Here is a 19,433-nt window from a genome sequence, read left to right as displayed (position 1 = left end):
TTCCACATGTGGTCGACTGACATTGCCATCATACCTTCATATGTTTGAGCATGCCAAGTATGGCCAACTGTATTTCATGTGTTACATGTCCAGGTAGTGTGTACTGTGGTGTCGACCTCTGCGTTATACACTGACAGGTGGCATGCTGTGTCTGCAGGGCATCCATTGGTCATGTGGCATTGACTGCTGCTACATTTCTGCACAGTGTGGGGGGTCATCCGACTGTATCCACATTCCTACACAGCACCGGGGGGGGCGCACCTGACTGTTGCTATATGTGTACGTTGGAAGGGGGGCACACCTGACACTTGTACACTTTTGCTACTACTGTACTAGTATGTCAAGTACTCCATTTCATTGTGTAGACCTACCTATTGCGCTGGCTAGAGGCATACCAGTGTACTCCAGATCTTAGCTTTAATTACCAACATATTAGTTTCAGACGTCCTAGCCTTCATAACCTACATCCAACTGCCTGGCCTGCTGTAGTCTGTCTGTGTGGGTCTGTGGTGGGGGGGGGGTATCCATAGGGCATATTCAGAGGCCATAGTACAGCATTTGTCTGTGTTGGTCTACAGCTGTCCAGCTGATTGAGACTTGTGTGGGCTGTATGGATACACATGATGCTCAGCCCATTACCCGCAGTGGGTTATGACACCCTGTGTATTACTGGCTACTATGGTGACCCCCCCATATGTGCTACAGATGTCATGGTGCCACTATGGATGTCTACTGTCTGCTGCCTTAACATTCAGCCACCAAATTCCCTTGCATGCTCACATCCATACCATAGCTACAGGTACCAACATATTCTAATACAACTGGCAATTGGTAGGTTGATTGATTTACCTTGAGGGTGTGCCAGACCTGAGGATGGTGTTGGATCGTTGCCTATGTCAGATGCACATAGTGCACTTCCTATACATGGCTGAGCACAGGTAGTGTCTTGTTTGGCATCCCTTTTACTGTCTGTGCGAGTCAGAGAGGGTGACATTCCCTGGGTCCCTAGTGCGTCAGTGCATATGCTATGCGTTGCCTCTTTGCCAAGGCCAGGTCATACTGGGCATGCCTCCTTTCGCCTATTGGGTCCAGCTCAGGTTGTTCCTCCTCTGAGTCACTCTGTGCCTGTACAGGACTTGGCATTTGTTGGGGACTGTGTGGCCCTGCTCCATGCTGTTCCTGTTGCAGCTGTTTCCGCAGGATCATATTGTGTAGCATAGCACATACCATAACAATTTGGATGCATGTAGCTGAATAATGCAAGGCTCCACCGGATGTGTCCAGACACCTGAACCATGACCTGAGCATCTCAAACACACGCTCTATTATATGTCTGGCCTATGTGTGTGCGTCATTATGGCTTCATTGTTCAGGTGTGTGTGCATTTCTGATGGGTGTCATCAGCCATGGCTCCAGTGGGTACCCAGCATCACCCACTAGGTGACCGTAGGGGATGTCCATATTGGCAAAGCTGTGGTACAGCTGTGTCAGATGTCATATATCGGAATCATCATAGCTTCCAGGGCAGCCAGCAATCACATTCAGTATAATGCCCTGGGTATTGAGTACGACTTGGTAGTTGATGGAGGGGATGCCCCTGTGGTTAATGTAGACCCTACCCTGCTCACTGGGTGGTGCTTTGATGCATATGTGCATGCAGGCTGTAGCACCCACTACCCCAGGGTAGTCTGCCATTTGGTGGAAGAGATGCATATTGCTGGTCAACACCTCACGTGTGTTGAGGAAATGTATGTGCTCACTGGCATGTGGTGACATGGCATCCAGGAACTGGTGGAATACCCTGGATGCAGATGCCTGTGAGATCCCCATGATATCCCCAGTTGTGCTTTGGGAGGTACCTGTGGCTAGTATACCTAGGCTTAAACATACCTTGGTATCGACTGGGATGGTTTCCCCTCGGACTGTTCGATGTGTCAGGTGTTGCCGGCACAGCTCAACAATCTGCTGTAGGAGGTTTCTGTCTACCCCATAGTGCTCTACTATCTCCAGCTCATGTAGCCCCTGGTAGGTTACCCTGGGTCTGTACAGTCTTCTCTGTCTCCTCACTGAGGGTTGTTCGGCAGCATTCACATCCTCACCACCCTCAGCCTCCTGCACATGTTCGTCTATGTTGCCTGCTGCAGCCCTTCTCATTTCGTAGTATTGTTTGTTAAAATCTCCCTGCATGTATACACCGGTGGTGTAGAGTGTGGAAAAATCTGAGGGGATGGTGCTTTCTCACTTTATCATAGTGTTCTGGACCGAGCTGGTCTTCTGGGCCAGTAATCGGCTGATTCTGAGAAATATCACCTGTTTGCCCAGCTTGTTCACCTTGACTACTCTCCTACTGCTGTTGTCCCTGCCAATTGCACTAGCCAGGTATAGACACACCCCTAGCTTAGGCATGCTAAGCTAGGAGCAATCCCGAGACACAGGGCTCCAATCTTCTTACAGTATGCCTGACATAAATCCCCATGCTTTCACCTATATTCGAGTCCTGCACACAGCTAGCTATACACATACATTCTTGGGACCTGCATCACACCCTGGGGATAAACGGGATTCACTATTTTCCACCTCGTTTGCATAGTATTGTCTTCTAAAGCATAGTTACATGACCCATACTGAGCCTCCCCAAAAATAACCACTGCTTACTGTCGCGCAGACCCGCACACAACTGGTTAAAAGCACCTTACTACCACCGTATTTAATGTCCCTTGTTCTTCCCAGCAACAAAACAACCGGTCTCTGCATGGCTCAAAACCGGGACCTTGCACACCACAGACTATGTGCTTTACCATTAAGCCATGGCAGATATACATATATCTGAGGTTATCACGTACAGATCATCCAGCACAAGCATTCAACAGTATAGGACATATATTTTATCATGTAGATTTATGTGTGCTAATGTCCACACACACACACACATATATATATATTTATATATATATATACACATATAAATATACACACACATACGTAGATATAGAATATATATCTCAACAGTGGACCACAGGACACCAAAGCATTAGACAAGAATGAAAAGGAAACCAAATGCACATCCTGCATTATGTACTGGTGTTAATTTCAAGGCACGTGTGTTTCGGTGCGTCACATGGGTTCAGACTGTATTAAGGGTAAGATTAGGGCTGCTGACATTACTCACCAGACCTATTGCCGAATGTATGTGTGTGTCTTGCCAACCCAGTCTGTTGGCCAATTGTGACATTTATGGCCACTATATAGGAAAACAACAAAACGCGCTTCTCAACAAATCCAGTAGCTAGCCACTCACAGACACCAACACATAGGAGGATATGACTGCCAACCACACACACCTGTCATGCCTTGGAATACAACACCTACCTATCTATTCTATCACACTACAGTATTACGCAGTTACATAATGCACTACCAAGATTACTGGGACACAGCACTCCCAGAGGTGTACTTCTAGGTGGATGACATCATCAGCATTGGCAAAGACGACGATAGGGATTGTATGGAGTGTGAGCAGTCTAAAAGCATTATTCTGTCCCCAGGCAGATGGAGACACACACACACACACACACACACACACACACACACACACAGTTAGCATGGCTGGGATTAGAACACCGATCTAACTACTTTATCACACTACAGCATTACGCAGTTACAGAACACGCTACTGAGATTACTGGGACACAGCACTCCCAAAGGTGTATTTGTAGAAGGGTGACATCATTGGTCGTGCTAACTGTGGGTATAAGAAATGTATGGAGTGTGAGCAGTATAAAGGTATTACTCAGTCCTCAGGCAAATGGGGAGACACACATACACACATGACAAGTGTGGGACTAGAACACCAACCTAACTACGTTATTACACTACAGCATTACACAGTTACAGAATGCGCTACCAAGATTACTGGGACACAGCCCTCCCAGAGATGTATTTCTAGATGGGTGACATCATCGGCCTTGTGGTAGATGTGTTTGTAATGTGGGACATTCTCACTGGTGTGTGGCAGCTACACGGTGTATGCTGATATATTCATACATACCTGTGAGTAGTCCACATTGACATATGGGACACTTAACTGCAAACACTGACATCCACCGGCACGTGCAATTAGACCTGAAGAAGGCCAGCAGAACAACATGACCAACATGCATTTACTGTTGTTACACAAGACACATACTGCTAACAGTATTTTACACCTGCACTACATGGTATATCTGCTGACTGACAACAGTCTTCAACATTTGTAAACTACACACCATCCTAGTTTTTTCACCCTGTGCATCAGACCATATGAGCATGTCCCTGCACCAATGGTGTGGATGTCAGGGATGCAGCACAGGCATCATCATATGCACAGGGTGTTAATGTTTGCCAGCAGCCTAGGCTGCACCATTGGATGACATCCTGTGTGTGGGTTTGGGCCTTTGATCTAATTGGGCATGTGTGAATGCTATGCTTGTGGGTGTTGCCGTGCCCTACATATGTGTCCAGCATGTGCGTGTATGTCTACACACAGTTCTCCCATGTGTCTGGCCTACGCAGGGGTATTATTGATAGCTGCAGACTGTACAGGTGAGGTATTACAGTTCACAGTGTCCGGCCACAGACATGTGACCTGTGCCTGCCAGGGGTTGCACGGGCACTACCAGACAGAGGTGCAGATTGGGTACTGTTTGATGTCACTAGTCCACTGGAACCGTGTCCCTGTTGGGACCATCCCGGGCCACGTGTATGTGGCCTGCTTTGTCATGGTGTAGACAGCACAGCACCAGATGCAAGGCTGCTGCGACCGCCACTATGGGAGCAGGCATGTGAGGTAGCTCGTACACGTACACCTGGCACATGCCCGACGCCTCACTCCTACCAGATGTTCCAACACAGACAGCTCACACTCGTGGATTGTCATGCCACGGTCAAGGACTCCAACCATGTCTCCCAACCATCTATCCAAAGCATCAGCAATCTGCTGTTGAGCATTTACCATTGCCTGGATGCTGTTGTTTAAAGAACAGACAGCAGCCCTCTGTAGCCTCTGATCTTCTCTGTTGCACCATTCAGCATGTGCCTGTGCCTCCATTACAGCCTGAAACATGTGTCTGGTGGCACCAGCTGCTGTGCTCTGTCATGCAGGAGCATGTTGGCCAGAGGTCCTCCTACAAGCAGCACTGGCCACGTGCCTGTGTGGGGCACCACCAGCAGTTTGGCTGACACCATGGTGTGCAGGCACACCTTCCATAGCCCCCACACTTTCCTGCTCCAAGCTACCATGGGCCAACTGTCCTTCCTCTATGGCCACTGGTGATGGGGTATGTGCAGGTATGTGATCTGTGTGCGGGGATGAGGTGGATATAGATAGAATGGCAACCAATGGCACCATTTCAGCCCCTGACAACTCTGCCTGTGACCCAATCATATGTTCATCATCACTGCTAGAGTCTGTGGGGACACTAACATCTGATGTACCGCAGGAGGGCAATGCACATAAATCACCTGTGAGGGCAGAGAAGAACTGTACATTACAATCTATACAATAGACACACACGCACGCATGTGATATGACAGAAGGCATGCAACATGCATGTGATGCAGCAGATGGCATGCAGTGCAGACAATAATAGTGGTAGTTATCATACATCCCTAGGTTGCACACAGCATGCATGTGTGATAGCAGGCAGCATGCAAATTACACAATCATGGTAGTGGTTAGCATACATCCCTGTGTTACACCATGTGGACCAGCACAGGTTAACAGTACACCTGCCTGATGTGCGGCATATGACCTTGATAATCACATGTAGTATGACATGTGATCTGCTGATGTGTGCAATGACATGCATACATGTTTAACACAATGGTGTGCTGTCGAATATACAGTGGGGCAATGGTGTACCAATTCCATGTTGTCTGTCCACTCTACAGATATACTGCAAATTTAGCTGATGTGCATGGCCATTGCAGGGAATCATGAGGAGTCACTAGTGCTATACAGTGTGAGTTACAGACAGGGTTCATAGCCATGACTGTGTTCAGATACAATACATATATACTGGGGAATGTGACCCATGTCACTGAGGTGTATACACACTAAACCATGATGTGGAAGTTGTGACACAGGTCACTGATGGGCATACAGATGACACCCCTGCACATCTGCAACCATATTGCTGCAGCCCTGATGTGGATACTGTACAGTTAAATGCTGTCATGTTGCAACACCCTCAAGATGTTCAACACATCCTATGTGGTGGATTGATGTTACACCTACACAAGATGTGCACAGGCCTGTAGGATGTCTAGCGTTCCACATCTACATTATGACTATTATACAAAGGCCATGGCCGAACCATGTGTAGCCATTGTATGACAGGGTGTACACACAAGCAAAACAATTCTAGTCTGTGTGTTGCTCCATGTCTCTGGCCATCCTCCATGGCCATGTTTGTACATGTGTTGTCCAAATTATAGTGATGGGCACTTATTTCACATGTCTGTGTTGTCCCATATGACATATATGCTCCACTGACAACAGGGTTATGCAGATAAAGGATGGTATGTGGGATATGTTTTTAGGTTAGGTAGGCAGTGTAGCAGCCAGGCCAATAGATGTCATGGACATGTCAAGATAGCACATCACATTGTGTGACATTCATAATAGGGCTATGATCCACACCGGTAAAACCTGTGTGCTGGCCATACTCCAGCTCACTGTGTAGTACTGTTTGTATTCACCACATGTGTAGATCAGATCTGTTGTACATTTCTAAAGGGAACAGCACCTCCACCATTGTATGCACAGCTGTCAACAAATCTGGCAATAAAGTTTGTGAGGATTCATGTCAGTGAGATGATTCACATAGTTTGCAAGTGTGGCACATGGATAGTCATTGTGATGCATTGCAAGTCCGACCTGTATATTGTGACAGGACCATACATTATGTGTATATGTTGTGAATGGCCACATGGCAGATAGATTTGTGCATTACGGTTCCTGATAAATAATAACACTCTCACTTGCAATGGGCTGCTGTCACCTCAGAATGGCAGAGGTACCTAAATAGGAGTAACACAGCAGTATGAGCATAATTCACCCCTGTATACAGAGTCTCGATGTCAACAACCAGATCTGCTCTGAGTTACAGCACAAAGGCATGAACATTACAGAAACAAGGGATATTGGCAACATCCTGGCAGATCCCTCTCAAAGCTGCACACTCTGAAGGCAATTTCACAGCATCCATGGGAATGGACAACATCCCAGGCTACGTTTTACATGAACTTCGGATCGTACTGTCTCCTCACCTACGCACCATGTTCAATAATAGCCTCACATTGGGCATAGGGCCCCCTGAATGATGCACAGCAACAGTTATCCCACTCCACAAAGGTGGCGCCACAATGGACCAAGGGACCTATTTCCCTATAGGCCTGACTAGCCTGGTCTGCAAGGCTATGGTGCACATCATGGATCACTGTCAGAGACATTATGTACCTCCCAACCTTTGATCCCCTCCCTGTTTGGCATTGTTAAGGCTGGACCATGCCCCTTAAACCTGGTGGGCTTCAAAGAGACAGTTACCAAGGCATTAGCTGAGGGTAAGGAGGTCCACACAGCCTACCTAGATCTCTCATAGGCTTTCAACACCATTCCTCCTTCTGGTATTATCAACATACCCATCTGTCTGAACATTAACCCCTATGTCATGTGATGGTTTGCAAAGTGGCTCACAGACAGAACACACACAGTAGAAGTTGCATACCCTAGGTCTGACTGTATACCATTTACAACTGCCATCCCCTAGGGCTCAGTCCTAGGACCCCTCATGTTTGGTATATATTTCTCTGATGTACAGACAAGCACAGGAGGGCTTTGGCTGAAAAGGTTTGCAGGACAACTGCAAACTAGGGGACATAATTGTTTCCCCAGCTGTTACAGACACATTCTGGAAGGGTTGCACTGAGATGGATACCTGGTGTTAATATCATGGAGTCAAGCTGAATGCCTAAAAGTGCATAGTCATCCCCTTTGGATATAACTAATTACCCACAGACTACCACATATGTGCTAGTCCCCTACATACAAAAAAGGTAATACGGGATCCGAAAACACCAGTAGATAGCAATCTCTCCTTCGATACCCATAATGACAAGGTGGTTAGAATATCCTTCTACATGGCCCCCCTAATCTCTAATGGGTTCATATCCAGATCAGAGGGGCCACTGTGAGTCTACACATATCTTATCAGACCCATTAAATGATACAACACCCCATTTGGGATATACCTTACAAGGCAACTGCAACAGCTTGGAAGACCACACCAGTACCACACCAAGAGGATTACTGACCTCAAACAGATGACCTATGCAGCCCAATCTACGAAACTCCAGCTGTACTCAGTTGCATACCGCATACTCACAGGTGATCTCTGCTTGACATACAAGGCCCATGTCCAACCCTGTATTGCTGGATATACTCCAGCTAAACAGAAGCCCCTGAGAGCCACATGCTCTAGGGATATACACCAAACCACAACAATGAGTAGGTTGTGCTGAACGGATAGATTCCTGACCCGGACACTCCCTATGCTTTGGAATGTGATTTCAATGTAAATCAGGCAGGGCCCCTCATGGGCACTCTTCAAGGGAAACATTGCCATGTGGATGGGAGACAACCATGTACCCAGGGATCACTGCAGTGGATCTGCTGGACAGAGGCACAGGGAACTATTGGCTCTGTCATTCTGAGGCACAGCGAACCAACCTATGGAGTGGCGAAAGACAACACACACTAGCTAGGCTTACAGATACCCTTGGTAAGACAGCCTAGTACCTACCTTTGCACATATCACATGTCTTATGTGCATGGATAGTTAAATAGCTCTTCCATTTTACTTTGCTATCATGCTGATAAACTGTCGGCTCACTAAAAGACATATGAATCCTGTTATTGTGTACTGTAAATGCCGATTGAAATAACTAATGTTTGCCTACCATTACAGTTACGCTATGTAGCTTGTAATACATATCTGTCTACAATACTGTACATTACACAGTTATTGGCACAATATCCCACAATGCAAAACATACTTGCACAGTGGCTCAACCTTCCACATGTTATTCTCTGTATTACACCCATACATATGGCTACAGTTACAATATATCAACATATACTATCCCCTGTTATAGCACATACTTGTTGGACCAACCCTGCCACTGATGTCGGCTGGTGAGGAGTATTTCTGTTCAAAGCCCTTATATAGCATCCCTTGTGGTATATGCGTTTTTTGCCTTGTGACCTACAGTAGCACACATAAATACTACAAGAGTGACTATGCTCAACAATACATCACTACAAGATAACTGTTTCCACTATATGGATTGCGTGCACTTTAAATACTACAGAATAGTACTACATACACAGACATATTGACTCTTCTACATACCTTATTAGTAACCTGATGTAGCATTAGCAGTTGATTCAATCATTTTCATTTTGTGTTTCAATGTTATTTGTAATGTTCCGCTGGTATATACGGATGGTTTGAATGTGTGATGACACATCCTTTTCTAGTTACATATCGGTAACATGTGGTATCTTGTCCACCAATTGCTGTTCCAAAGTAGTTAATTGGATGCACATCATCTGTGCTGCTACTCCATTAGCTGATACCATGGCAACAGTGGTGTATAAGTGAGTACTCCTTTTAGAGTTGTCTGTTTGCCTTACTTTCAAGGGAGACAGCCTAGATGTGTTATTGCGATATATTTCAACAGCTATATGGAGACACACAGAGATATATTAGCTTCATGACTGTTATATTTCGGAACAGTGCTACTAATGCAGGGTTTGTTTGTACCTGATACTGCTGCAGATGTTTACGTCTGGCAAGGATGTTTGGTGAAATCAAGGTCATATGGCTATGCATGAACTGCTATGTGGTGTACAGTGTGCTCACCAGACATCCTTGATTTGGTGTACAAGTGTAGCATACTGTGCTGTTACTCAATAATTTCTAACACATCTTGGTGTACGCACAACCCTCTGAAATGGGATTAGTGCAAAAAAACCCTATTACATCAGCAGCTGTTCCATTGTATAACAGCCGCTATTTCAATTAGGGCCATGTTAGTGTGTCTCTGACAAGGTATGTTAAGGCTTCTGCAGATGTTGTACAGTGTGTGAATGATTTGTGATGTTATTACAGTTTGTATTGTAATATGTTTGGGTGTGGGTGTGATGTTGGTGGGTGTGCTTAGCAAATGCAGGTGTGTAGGAACTGCTTTTATACATAATTGCTATGTGCGTGAGGGTTCCTTCCCTATTTAAACACCTATCCTTTTGTGGACTAATACAATGGTATTTGCAGGCTGACTCATTAAGACACTGTTATGTGGTTCCTGTATAGCATGCAGGTGATGTTAGTCCTTTAATCCCTTTGCTAATACATCTGAATGTAATAACTTGTTGCTACATGATAGCTGTGTATTTCTGTCATAGGTATTTGCAGTCATTGTAGTTGTGTTGGTGACTGATACTCTTTGGCTAGGGTTACCACCTTTTCATATGTCCATAGTGGGTCCTTTTCAGGACACACATCTGATTTTACAGGCCGACACAAACCCAGTCAGTACAAGGGATAGAACTTTCCTTTCTTGCTTAATTATAAGCTTATTCTTGTAGCAGTTTAGTAGCTTATCCTGTTTCCTGTACCATGTAGATACTTTAGATACAGAAATAACTATTGTATGCAACTATTACAGTACATATGGGACAGAATTATGTCCTACAATTCCAGTACATTTGTCACATTTAATATATTTGGTCAGGACACAACCGCCCAAAGAGGGAGTGTCCCTCGCAAAGTGGAACAGGTAGTAACACTATCATTGGCTCATGTCCATAGAACATATTTGTAATGGTGTATAGGCATATACTCTCCATACCCTTTGCTCATAAAGCTTGGTAGTGGTGGAATGTGTGATTGCTATGGTCTATGTTATACACATATGTGAACACTTCAACCGCTGTATATGGAAGACCTATGGAATTCTGAAACCACAGTGTTCTGATGCACACAGTCCTGGGAAAAGACTCCCATACCCCACATTACTGACATCGACAGTAACTCACGAAGGTAACATGAACATGGAACACACACATGCACACACAGACACACTGCTACCCAACACATCCAAACAAACCATCCTACACTACATATGAGCAGGTGGCCAAGCCCCCTACACACCTCATGTAGGTGCCTGTGCCCCACACACCACCCACTACTTTAATATTCTACATCCTAGGTCATGCAAACAGATGCACAAAGCTAACCCACAACCACACATTACAGTCCCTCAACAACACACACCACACACAGAACACACACTTACACACACTACATACCTAAGAAACACATACACACAGTAACCTACCCAAACCGCAATACCAGAAGCACTGACTAAGTGTCCATTAACATTGTGAGATTACACTTCTCGCATCTGGTATTTCAGTACTGTGTTCTTTCGGACCTTAAGCCTTGGGATTACTTGCGTCGGTATGTAAAGCAGTCGGTATGTGGTAGGTATCCCTTTTATATGTACCTCCATTGTTATGTAGATGTTGTTAACCTATCTATATATCTACATATATATGTATATCCCCATATATCGACATATCTCTCTCTCTCTCTCTCTCTCCCTCTCTCTCTATATATATGATTTTGTATATATATATATATATATATATATATATATATATATAAATATATATATATATATATATATATATATATATATATATATATATATATATATATATATATATATATTATATATATATATCTATATATCTATATCAATGTATATATATATATATATATATATATATATATATATATATATATATATATATACACCTTTCATTGTGTACATGCCGGTTTGCCCTATTTCAACACATTCCTACCTTTTGTGTTTTATCCTGTCAGTATACATGACTGCCATTGGTTACATCTCAGGTAGCTTAGTGGTATGTTATTTTGATGAATGTGTACATGGTTGCGTGTTCTAATCCTGGCAGTGATATCTTACCTCTCAAAGCAGGCACTGGTAGTGCAAGGGTGATGAATGCACATTTCAGCGGTTGTGGGTTCCACATGTTTATTATTCTGTGGAGAACTACCTATATATGGAAGCTGTGTTTAAGGTATACTATGTAACGTACACATCTGTGAAGATTCCTGTCAGGAATACTCCCCATTATTTGGAAACGCATCCCTGATTACATTATAAAAACCCTCACTAACACTCCAGGGAATCATTGCAGAGTAGGTGGTGAATAGTAGCTACACCCCAGGGATCCTGCAAGTGGCTCTGCTCCACAGAGGGACAGTTAGTTGATCGATGGGGTGATGACAGCAGACACGTTTTGCCTATGCTTATGAGTGGCCTTGGCGGTTGGGCATGTACCTCCCTATGTATCTATGAACCTGTACATACAGTATGGACACATGCTGATAGCATAATATACTGTTCAGGTATTGACTTATCTTGTGCCAGTGGGGTTGTGTGTACAATAGTTGAGGGCTACCTATGCAGGATGCACACAGTAGACCACCTATACATGACAATATACAGGTGGTCGTGTGTGTGTGTGTGTGTGTGTGTGTGTGTGTGTGTGTGTGTGTGTGTGTGTGTGCCATCCATGTTTGCTGTGTGTGCAGGTGGAGAAGGGTGTCAGTCCATGAGTGCCTACACTGTCAATGTGTGTGCTATACGATCCCTCTTTGCCAATTCATTGGCATACTGGGCACACCTCTGTCTGCCTACTGGTGCTAGCACAGGGTGTTCGTGGTCTGAACCCCCTGTGCCTGTTTGTCCCTTGGCAATAGTGGTGGGCTGTGAGGGCCTTCACCATTCTGTCCCTGCTGCAGCTGTTTCTGCAGGATCATATTGTGTAGCATGGCACATACTATGAAGATGTGGGCACATGTTCCTGGAGAGTACTGCAAGGCTCCACCAGACATGTCCAAGCAATGGAACTGTGATTTCAGCATGCCAAACACATGCTCGATGGTGATTCTGGTTTCTGCGTGTGCCTCATTATGGCATTGTTGCATGGCTGTGTGTGCATTTCTGATGGGTGTCATCATCCACGGTTCCAGTGCATAGCCAGCATCCTCCACCAGGTGGCCATATTGGATGTCCCCCCTGGCAAATACCTGATACAGCTGTGAGGCATGCCAGATGTGGTAGCCGTGATAGCTTCCAGGACTGTCGGCGCACACATCCATGATAATGCCCTGGGCATTGCACATGACCTGGCAGTTGATGGAGTGGAATCCCTTGTGGTTTATGTAGCACCTACCCTGTCACCGGGTGGTGACTTGATGTGTATGTGCATGCAGTCTATTGTACCTAGTACCTCCGGGTAGTCCACCACATGGTGGAAGAGATGCATATTGCTGGCCAACTCCTCCTACATTCGGGGGAAGTGTATGTGCTCATTGGCATGTGGTAAAATGGCATCCAGGAACTGGTGAAGTACCCTGGATGCTGATGCCTGTGAGATCCCAATGATATCCCCAGTTGGCCTTTGGAAGGTACCTGTGGCTAGTATTCCCACGCTTACACATACCTTCATGTCCACTGGGATGGGTTCCCCTCTGTTACTTCTGGCTCTGAGGCGTGGATGGCACAGCTCAACAAGTTGCTGTATGATGTCCCTGTCTACCCTGTAATGCTCTACTATCTCCAGATCATGTAGCCCATGGTAGGTTACCCTGAGTCTGAACATTCGTCTTCTCCTCCAGTGCCTGAGATGGTTGTCAGCATCATCCTCCACACCACCATCAGTCTCCAACACATTAAAAGTTCCCCCGTCTGTATACACCAATGGTGCAGAGTGTCTGGGAATACACAAGTGTGTGTGGGGGGCTTTCACACCTTATACTATTGTGCAATGGATGATGCTGGTGTAATTGGGTGTGTTTGTGCTATTCCAGCTGCAGGGTATCTTAATTATTGGTTTTACAGCAGGTACTGCTATTGTGGGGCCTTTGGTGTTGAGTTACGCTTGTCTGCCATGATTCATCTATTGCCCTTTACTTCTATTTTCAACCCGATTCACCTCCCATTGTCAGGCATGCATCCAGCTGCTGCCTTTCTTGTTTTGTGCTTCAACAACCCAGGATTGTGTTGGGAAATGTGTTATGTAGCTGATCTACATCAAGTTTGCTTTGTTCCGCTGTGACACTTCTCTTTTCTTTGCTGTATGGCACCTCCCCTTTCCTGTTCTGCAGGTAGCTGCTAGCAGCCTTGTTAGCTATTGTCTATGGCCCACTGTAAGTTTCTAGGTGTTAGTTACTCATTTGTACTCCAATTACCATGCTGCAGCATTTCCTTATTGTCTTCCCGTAACCTTCCTTTTTCACCTAAGTTGTGTGCCACGCGCCCCCAGTCGCCATCTTTTGAGAGTGTTTTCATCCACTTTCACATGCACTTTCTGTCACCTTATGTGCTCTCAGCTAAGCATAGCTCTGGCTAGGTACACACTCCTATCCTGCGGCTTTGCTTAAGAACAGACAACCCAGATTACCAATACTCCAATGAGCTTACAGCTACAGTGGCGCACACCTCTCATGATGTCATGTTTACCTCCAGGCCACTCCTCGGTGTTGTACCACTGCATTATGTGGTACATCCTTATGCCAGCGGGACGTTTGCAATTCAGTATTACTTAACTCATTTGCATGGCATTGACTACTAATTCCTAGTTACCTTGCGGAACACTGTCACAGACCCTTAGCAACCCTTGTGCCTTGACTGTGGTGTAGCATGCGTACCATTGACTATTATGGCAAAATCATGATTTGTGTTACATTGTAGTTTTATGACATCTAAATATATTTTCCTTATGTTCCTGTTTGGGCACCCATGCACTGCAGTTGTACTTTGCGTTAGTGTGGCCATGACATTAAATGTTATTTTTTATGCATTCTGCATGTTTTTTTATGCCATTGGCTGTATATTTAGCCATTGGCATTTGTACTTTGCTTTAGTGTGGCCATAACATTAAATGTTATTTTTTATGCGTTTGCATGTTTTTTTATGCCATTGGCTGTATATTTAGCCATTGGCATATGTTAACATTGTAATACGTAAGTTTGGTTCACTTTCATGGCTCCGATGTTCTGTTTGAAAAAATGTAAGCCGTTTTTTGGTTTACATTTCTGCATGCTTACGCTACACCTGCACCACTTCATGAACCACTATATATCTTAATTTGCATGCTACACTGCTGCACATGGGGTAATTAGCATACAAGCACCATGAGCTGCGCAGCTCGGGCATATGCTGGTAGTGCATGTGGAAACAGCTCTTACCTGAATAGCTCGATGGCCATATTTGGTGCTAGATCGCCGACGCTACTCCGGCACATGGCTCAAGCTTCATGAATCCCAGGATCTGTCTATGAAAACTTCTTTTTGAATTTATGTTCAAGCAATTGTATATTTGTTGTTTAATATCTTGTTTAATTGTTTCTCAATATTCTAACCATTGTATGCTGCATCATTTGTAAAACTCTGATTTTACTCCTTTTATATATTCTATTAGGACAGTACATTATGGGGATAAACACTGCAAATTATCTCCCTGTACAAAATAGCTATGTTTATATAATTTTTTTACAATGTGTCTGGAGCTTTTCTCCCCGGGCCTCTGCTGAAAACGGTCACCTTGTGTCCAGTCAGACTAACCCAGTAAACAAATGGAAAATAAAAATAATACACACATATATATATATATATATATATATATATATATATATATATATGGTTTGCCATCAAAATTTCAAATGCTCAGTTATGAAAATCATGTGGCCAAAAGTACGTTTTCAAAGTTTTGCAATGCCAAATGCAGATAATACAAAATCATAATAATGAAAATAAAGCTTGATTCATTATTATGAGTTTGGCATTGTGAATGGAGATTGCAGTACAGTGAAGATCAAGAAATTTACCCTTTTCTCACTGTACTGCATTTTTGGAGTTAGTATATATAATTTGCAAATTACAGGTGGTGTGCGGTATGCTTGGGGGCTTGTCCCTCTACTAAACATAAAAGGATATATGGATGTTCGAAACCATAAGTCTGATATGTCAAACGTCATTGATCATGTTTCTGACATTCGACATTTAAGTGAAATTTTGTTTTTGTTTTCAGAATTTTAGTTCATTCTTTTGATAGCAAATTATGTTGCCTTCAATATTTTGAGGGAAAACCTGTATATACAGATATGTCTGTATAGACAGACAGATAGATAGGTATAGATATAGATACAGACATATATCACTGACCATGGACATGGCTGAGCAAAGGACAGTCCTGTGAACAGCATTACAACACATTACCATGAAGACAATGATGCTCACAGTCTCAGGGTACAATGGGATTTCTGTATTGTTTAGAAAATGTGAAGAAACATGTTCATAAATCAATGCATATGTACACCATTTGCCAAAATGTGCAAAATTATGTGAATAAGAATTGCATACAGAAATGTAACATAGGCCAAGGAAGGGACACTGTAAAGTCATTTAATAAATCGGCAGTACCACAGTGTAGACATGAATAGTACATCTGTGGTCTATGCAGTCAGTAAAGTATGACTGCCCATGTGTAGCTGACACACTTATATGGTATAACACAGCATTGTCATTGACAATACATGCCACACACAATACCAGTATACCAGTGAGACAGCATGACAAGTGTCATCCAAAACACAGGGACAATGACATGTTCTACTGTTGAACAGACATGACACAGCAAACACAAATCATACCCATATCACTGTGTTATTTGTATGGACAGCATGTTGTTTGCAAGTTGATGTCAATCTCATGCATGTTTATGGTAAAACTATTGTGTCAGTAGCAGCATGTTAACTGTAAAATGCATAACTGTGACATAGATGGCAACAGTGTGTCAGCCATAACAACAATATGCAGAACTGCATGAATAGGAGTACACACACACACACACACACACACACACACACACACACACACACACACACACACGCACATATGCACAAACACGCACATACGCTCACATGCACACATACATGTAATGAGTATCACAGCTGTTCACACCGGGCAATGTCACACCGGGCAATATATGCATCAAGTTCAGAAGGTGGATATCAGCATGATGACTTACATGTCTAATGTGGCAATTTGTGCCATTCCCCTGGTGCAACATAATACTAAATGTTGCATGATATCTATAGTGTACATTTAGCCTTACTTAACATAAGCATGGCAGCAAAATGCTATGTATGTACAAGAGTGCCTATACAGTCCAGCCATTTATATGGAAAACACCATGGTGGCAGCATTACACACGTTTTATCACACAGACAATACTTAACGGTCCTTAGGACAATACATTATGGGGCTGAACACTGCAAATTATCCCCCAGGCTATTTCCCCTGGATGACTCCCACATTTCCTGTGCCATTTCCTGAAAGAAATTGCCCATCATGTCCCTCATCTGTGTCCAAAAGACATCAGTCATCACCTCCCAGATGTGGTCCTGAAAATCTTCTTGTGATGGTGCTGGGTGACATCTCCTCTGGGGGTCCAGCAGGGATAATGGCACATGAGGTCCAAGTTTTTCCTCCTCATCATCATCATCATCTCCATAAAGGTCATCATCGTCATCTGAGGACTTGGGCAGAGGTATGGCATGTACTCATCTCTTGTGTCTGATGGGTGATCATCCACAGGTCTCAACTATCAATGTGAATCACATGACAAGAAAGAAAGTACATAATATGCATGGTTGCAACTATATGAGTACATAATATACCCACTGTGACACAATGCACAGGCAGATAAAATTCAGTATGACACATTATAACAAGGTACACCCATAGTCAAGTGTACCATCATATGTGATGTAGGTCATAGACACAAACCATAATAATTAAAATCATACATCTATCAAGCCATACATGTCTGTGAAAAACATGGCTGTCATTAAACACAAACTGATGTGCACATCAAATATGTAACAAACATTAACTACTATGCCTTCAACATGTGATCTCTGCCTATAAGAAGAAAGGTACACCACCATACATTGCAGGTTTCATTAAAACCACATTCTTAGACAGTATGGCCTAAAAGGATTATGCAGAAGGAGTATAATACAAATCTTGTTAGTGGGTGGATATTCATACCCACAATACATTCTGTATGTCCTATTATCTATACTCATGGATGATTTCAACAGAGGCCCATGTCAGGAACACTATACCCATCACAGAATGTGAGCAAGTAGTACCAGGCCATGCCATGGGATGCATGACACAGCTTATCTATGGAAATCCTGCCATAACCTTAACACTTGTTTATCAGCTATCATTATGCATGACAACCATGTGTACATCCAGCACACTTAGCTACCATAACCTGTGAAAACAAGCATGCCATGATACCATGCCATGATATTGTCATACAACACTGATAGATAATGGTGAAACTAACAACATAAGGACTGTAACCTACAGTGAGTAATACTTGAACTATACCTCCCTACATCGGTCAACAAACAGAACATCACTACTTCCATGTTTGCTGTCTTGTATATATGCCTTGCACATTTATGTTACTGTATGATTATATGAACAACAAACAACGGTAACCGAGGTGTCTTTGCAAGAAATGTGTCATGTGAACAGCCACTGGTTAACACATTTTTCTAATGAAGTTATAGTGAGATGACAGTCCAGTGGGAAATAAAAAAGCTATAGGCAAATGAGTTTAGCAAGGCAATATGGTCATGGTTTGGAATGCAAAATAATCTACAATCATAAACACAGGGACAGATTTTCACATATAAAATCATAGGTTATGTCCTACAAAGAGAACTATCTTTAATGTATCAATGCCCTACATAAATTTATTAAGAATCACTATTTATGACCCTGGAAAATACAAACAGCGTAATGTTGATCGGTGATTATATAACAGACAGATATAAATGAAAAACATGAATGGCTATGTACAAGGCATGCAGATATAACTGAAAGCACAGGATACAACTGTGTTACAGCAAAGCACTCTTAATTTGCATGTTAATCATTACAGTTAAAACCACTGTGACAGTTAACAAACAACCGGTTGTGATTTAAGTTGTGATGTACAAGTCAGAACATTTCTTTAAGAAAACATGGCCTGTTCCTAACTCATATGTAAACATAATTTTATGAAATACATACTGGTAATCACAGAGATTGTAAGATTATCGCAATTACCTTACAGTTGCATGACAGATATTCTTGCATTAGCAGTAGTATGTATGGAAATGCAAACAAGCTGGTCCTCTGACAATGATCAGATCTTTTCTCAGTACAAAATGT

The sequence above is a fragment of the Protopterus annectens genome, chromosome 2.part0 (assembly GCF_019279795.1).
Source record: "Protopterus annectens isolate FY-2018-M chromosome 2.part0, PAN1.0, whole genome shotgun sequence".
In the NCBI taxonomy this organism is placed as follows: domain Eukaryota; kingdom Metazoa; phylum Chordata; order Ceratodontiformes; family Protopteridae; genus Protopterus; species Protopterus annectens.
The sequence above is the reverse complement of the archived record's forward strand: the minus strand, read 5'-3'. Positions refer to the sequence as shown.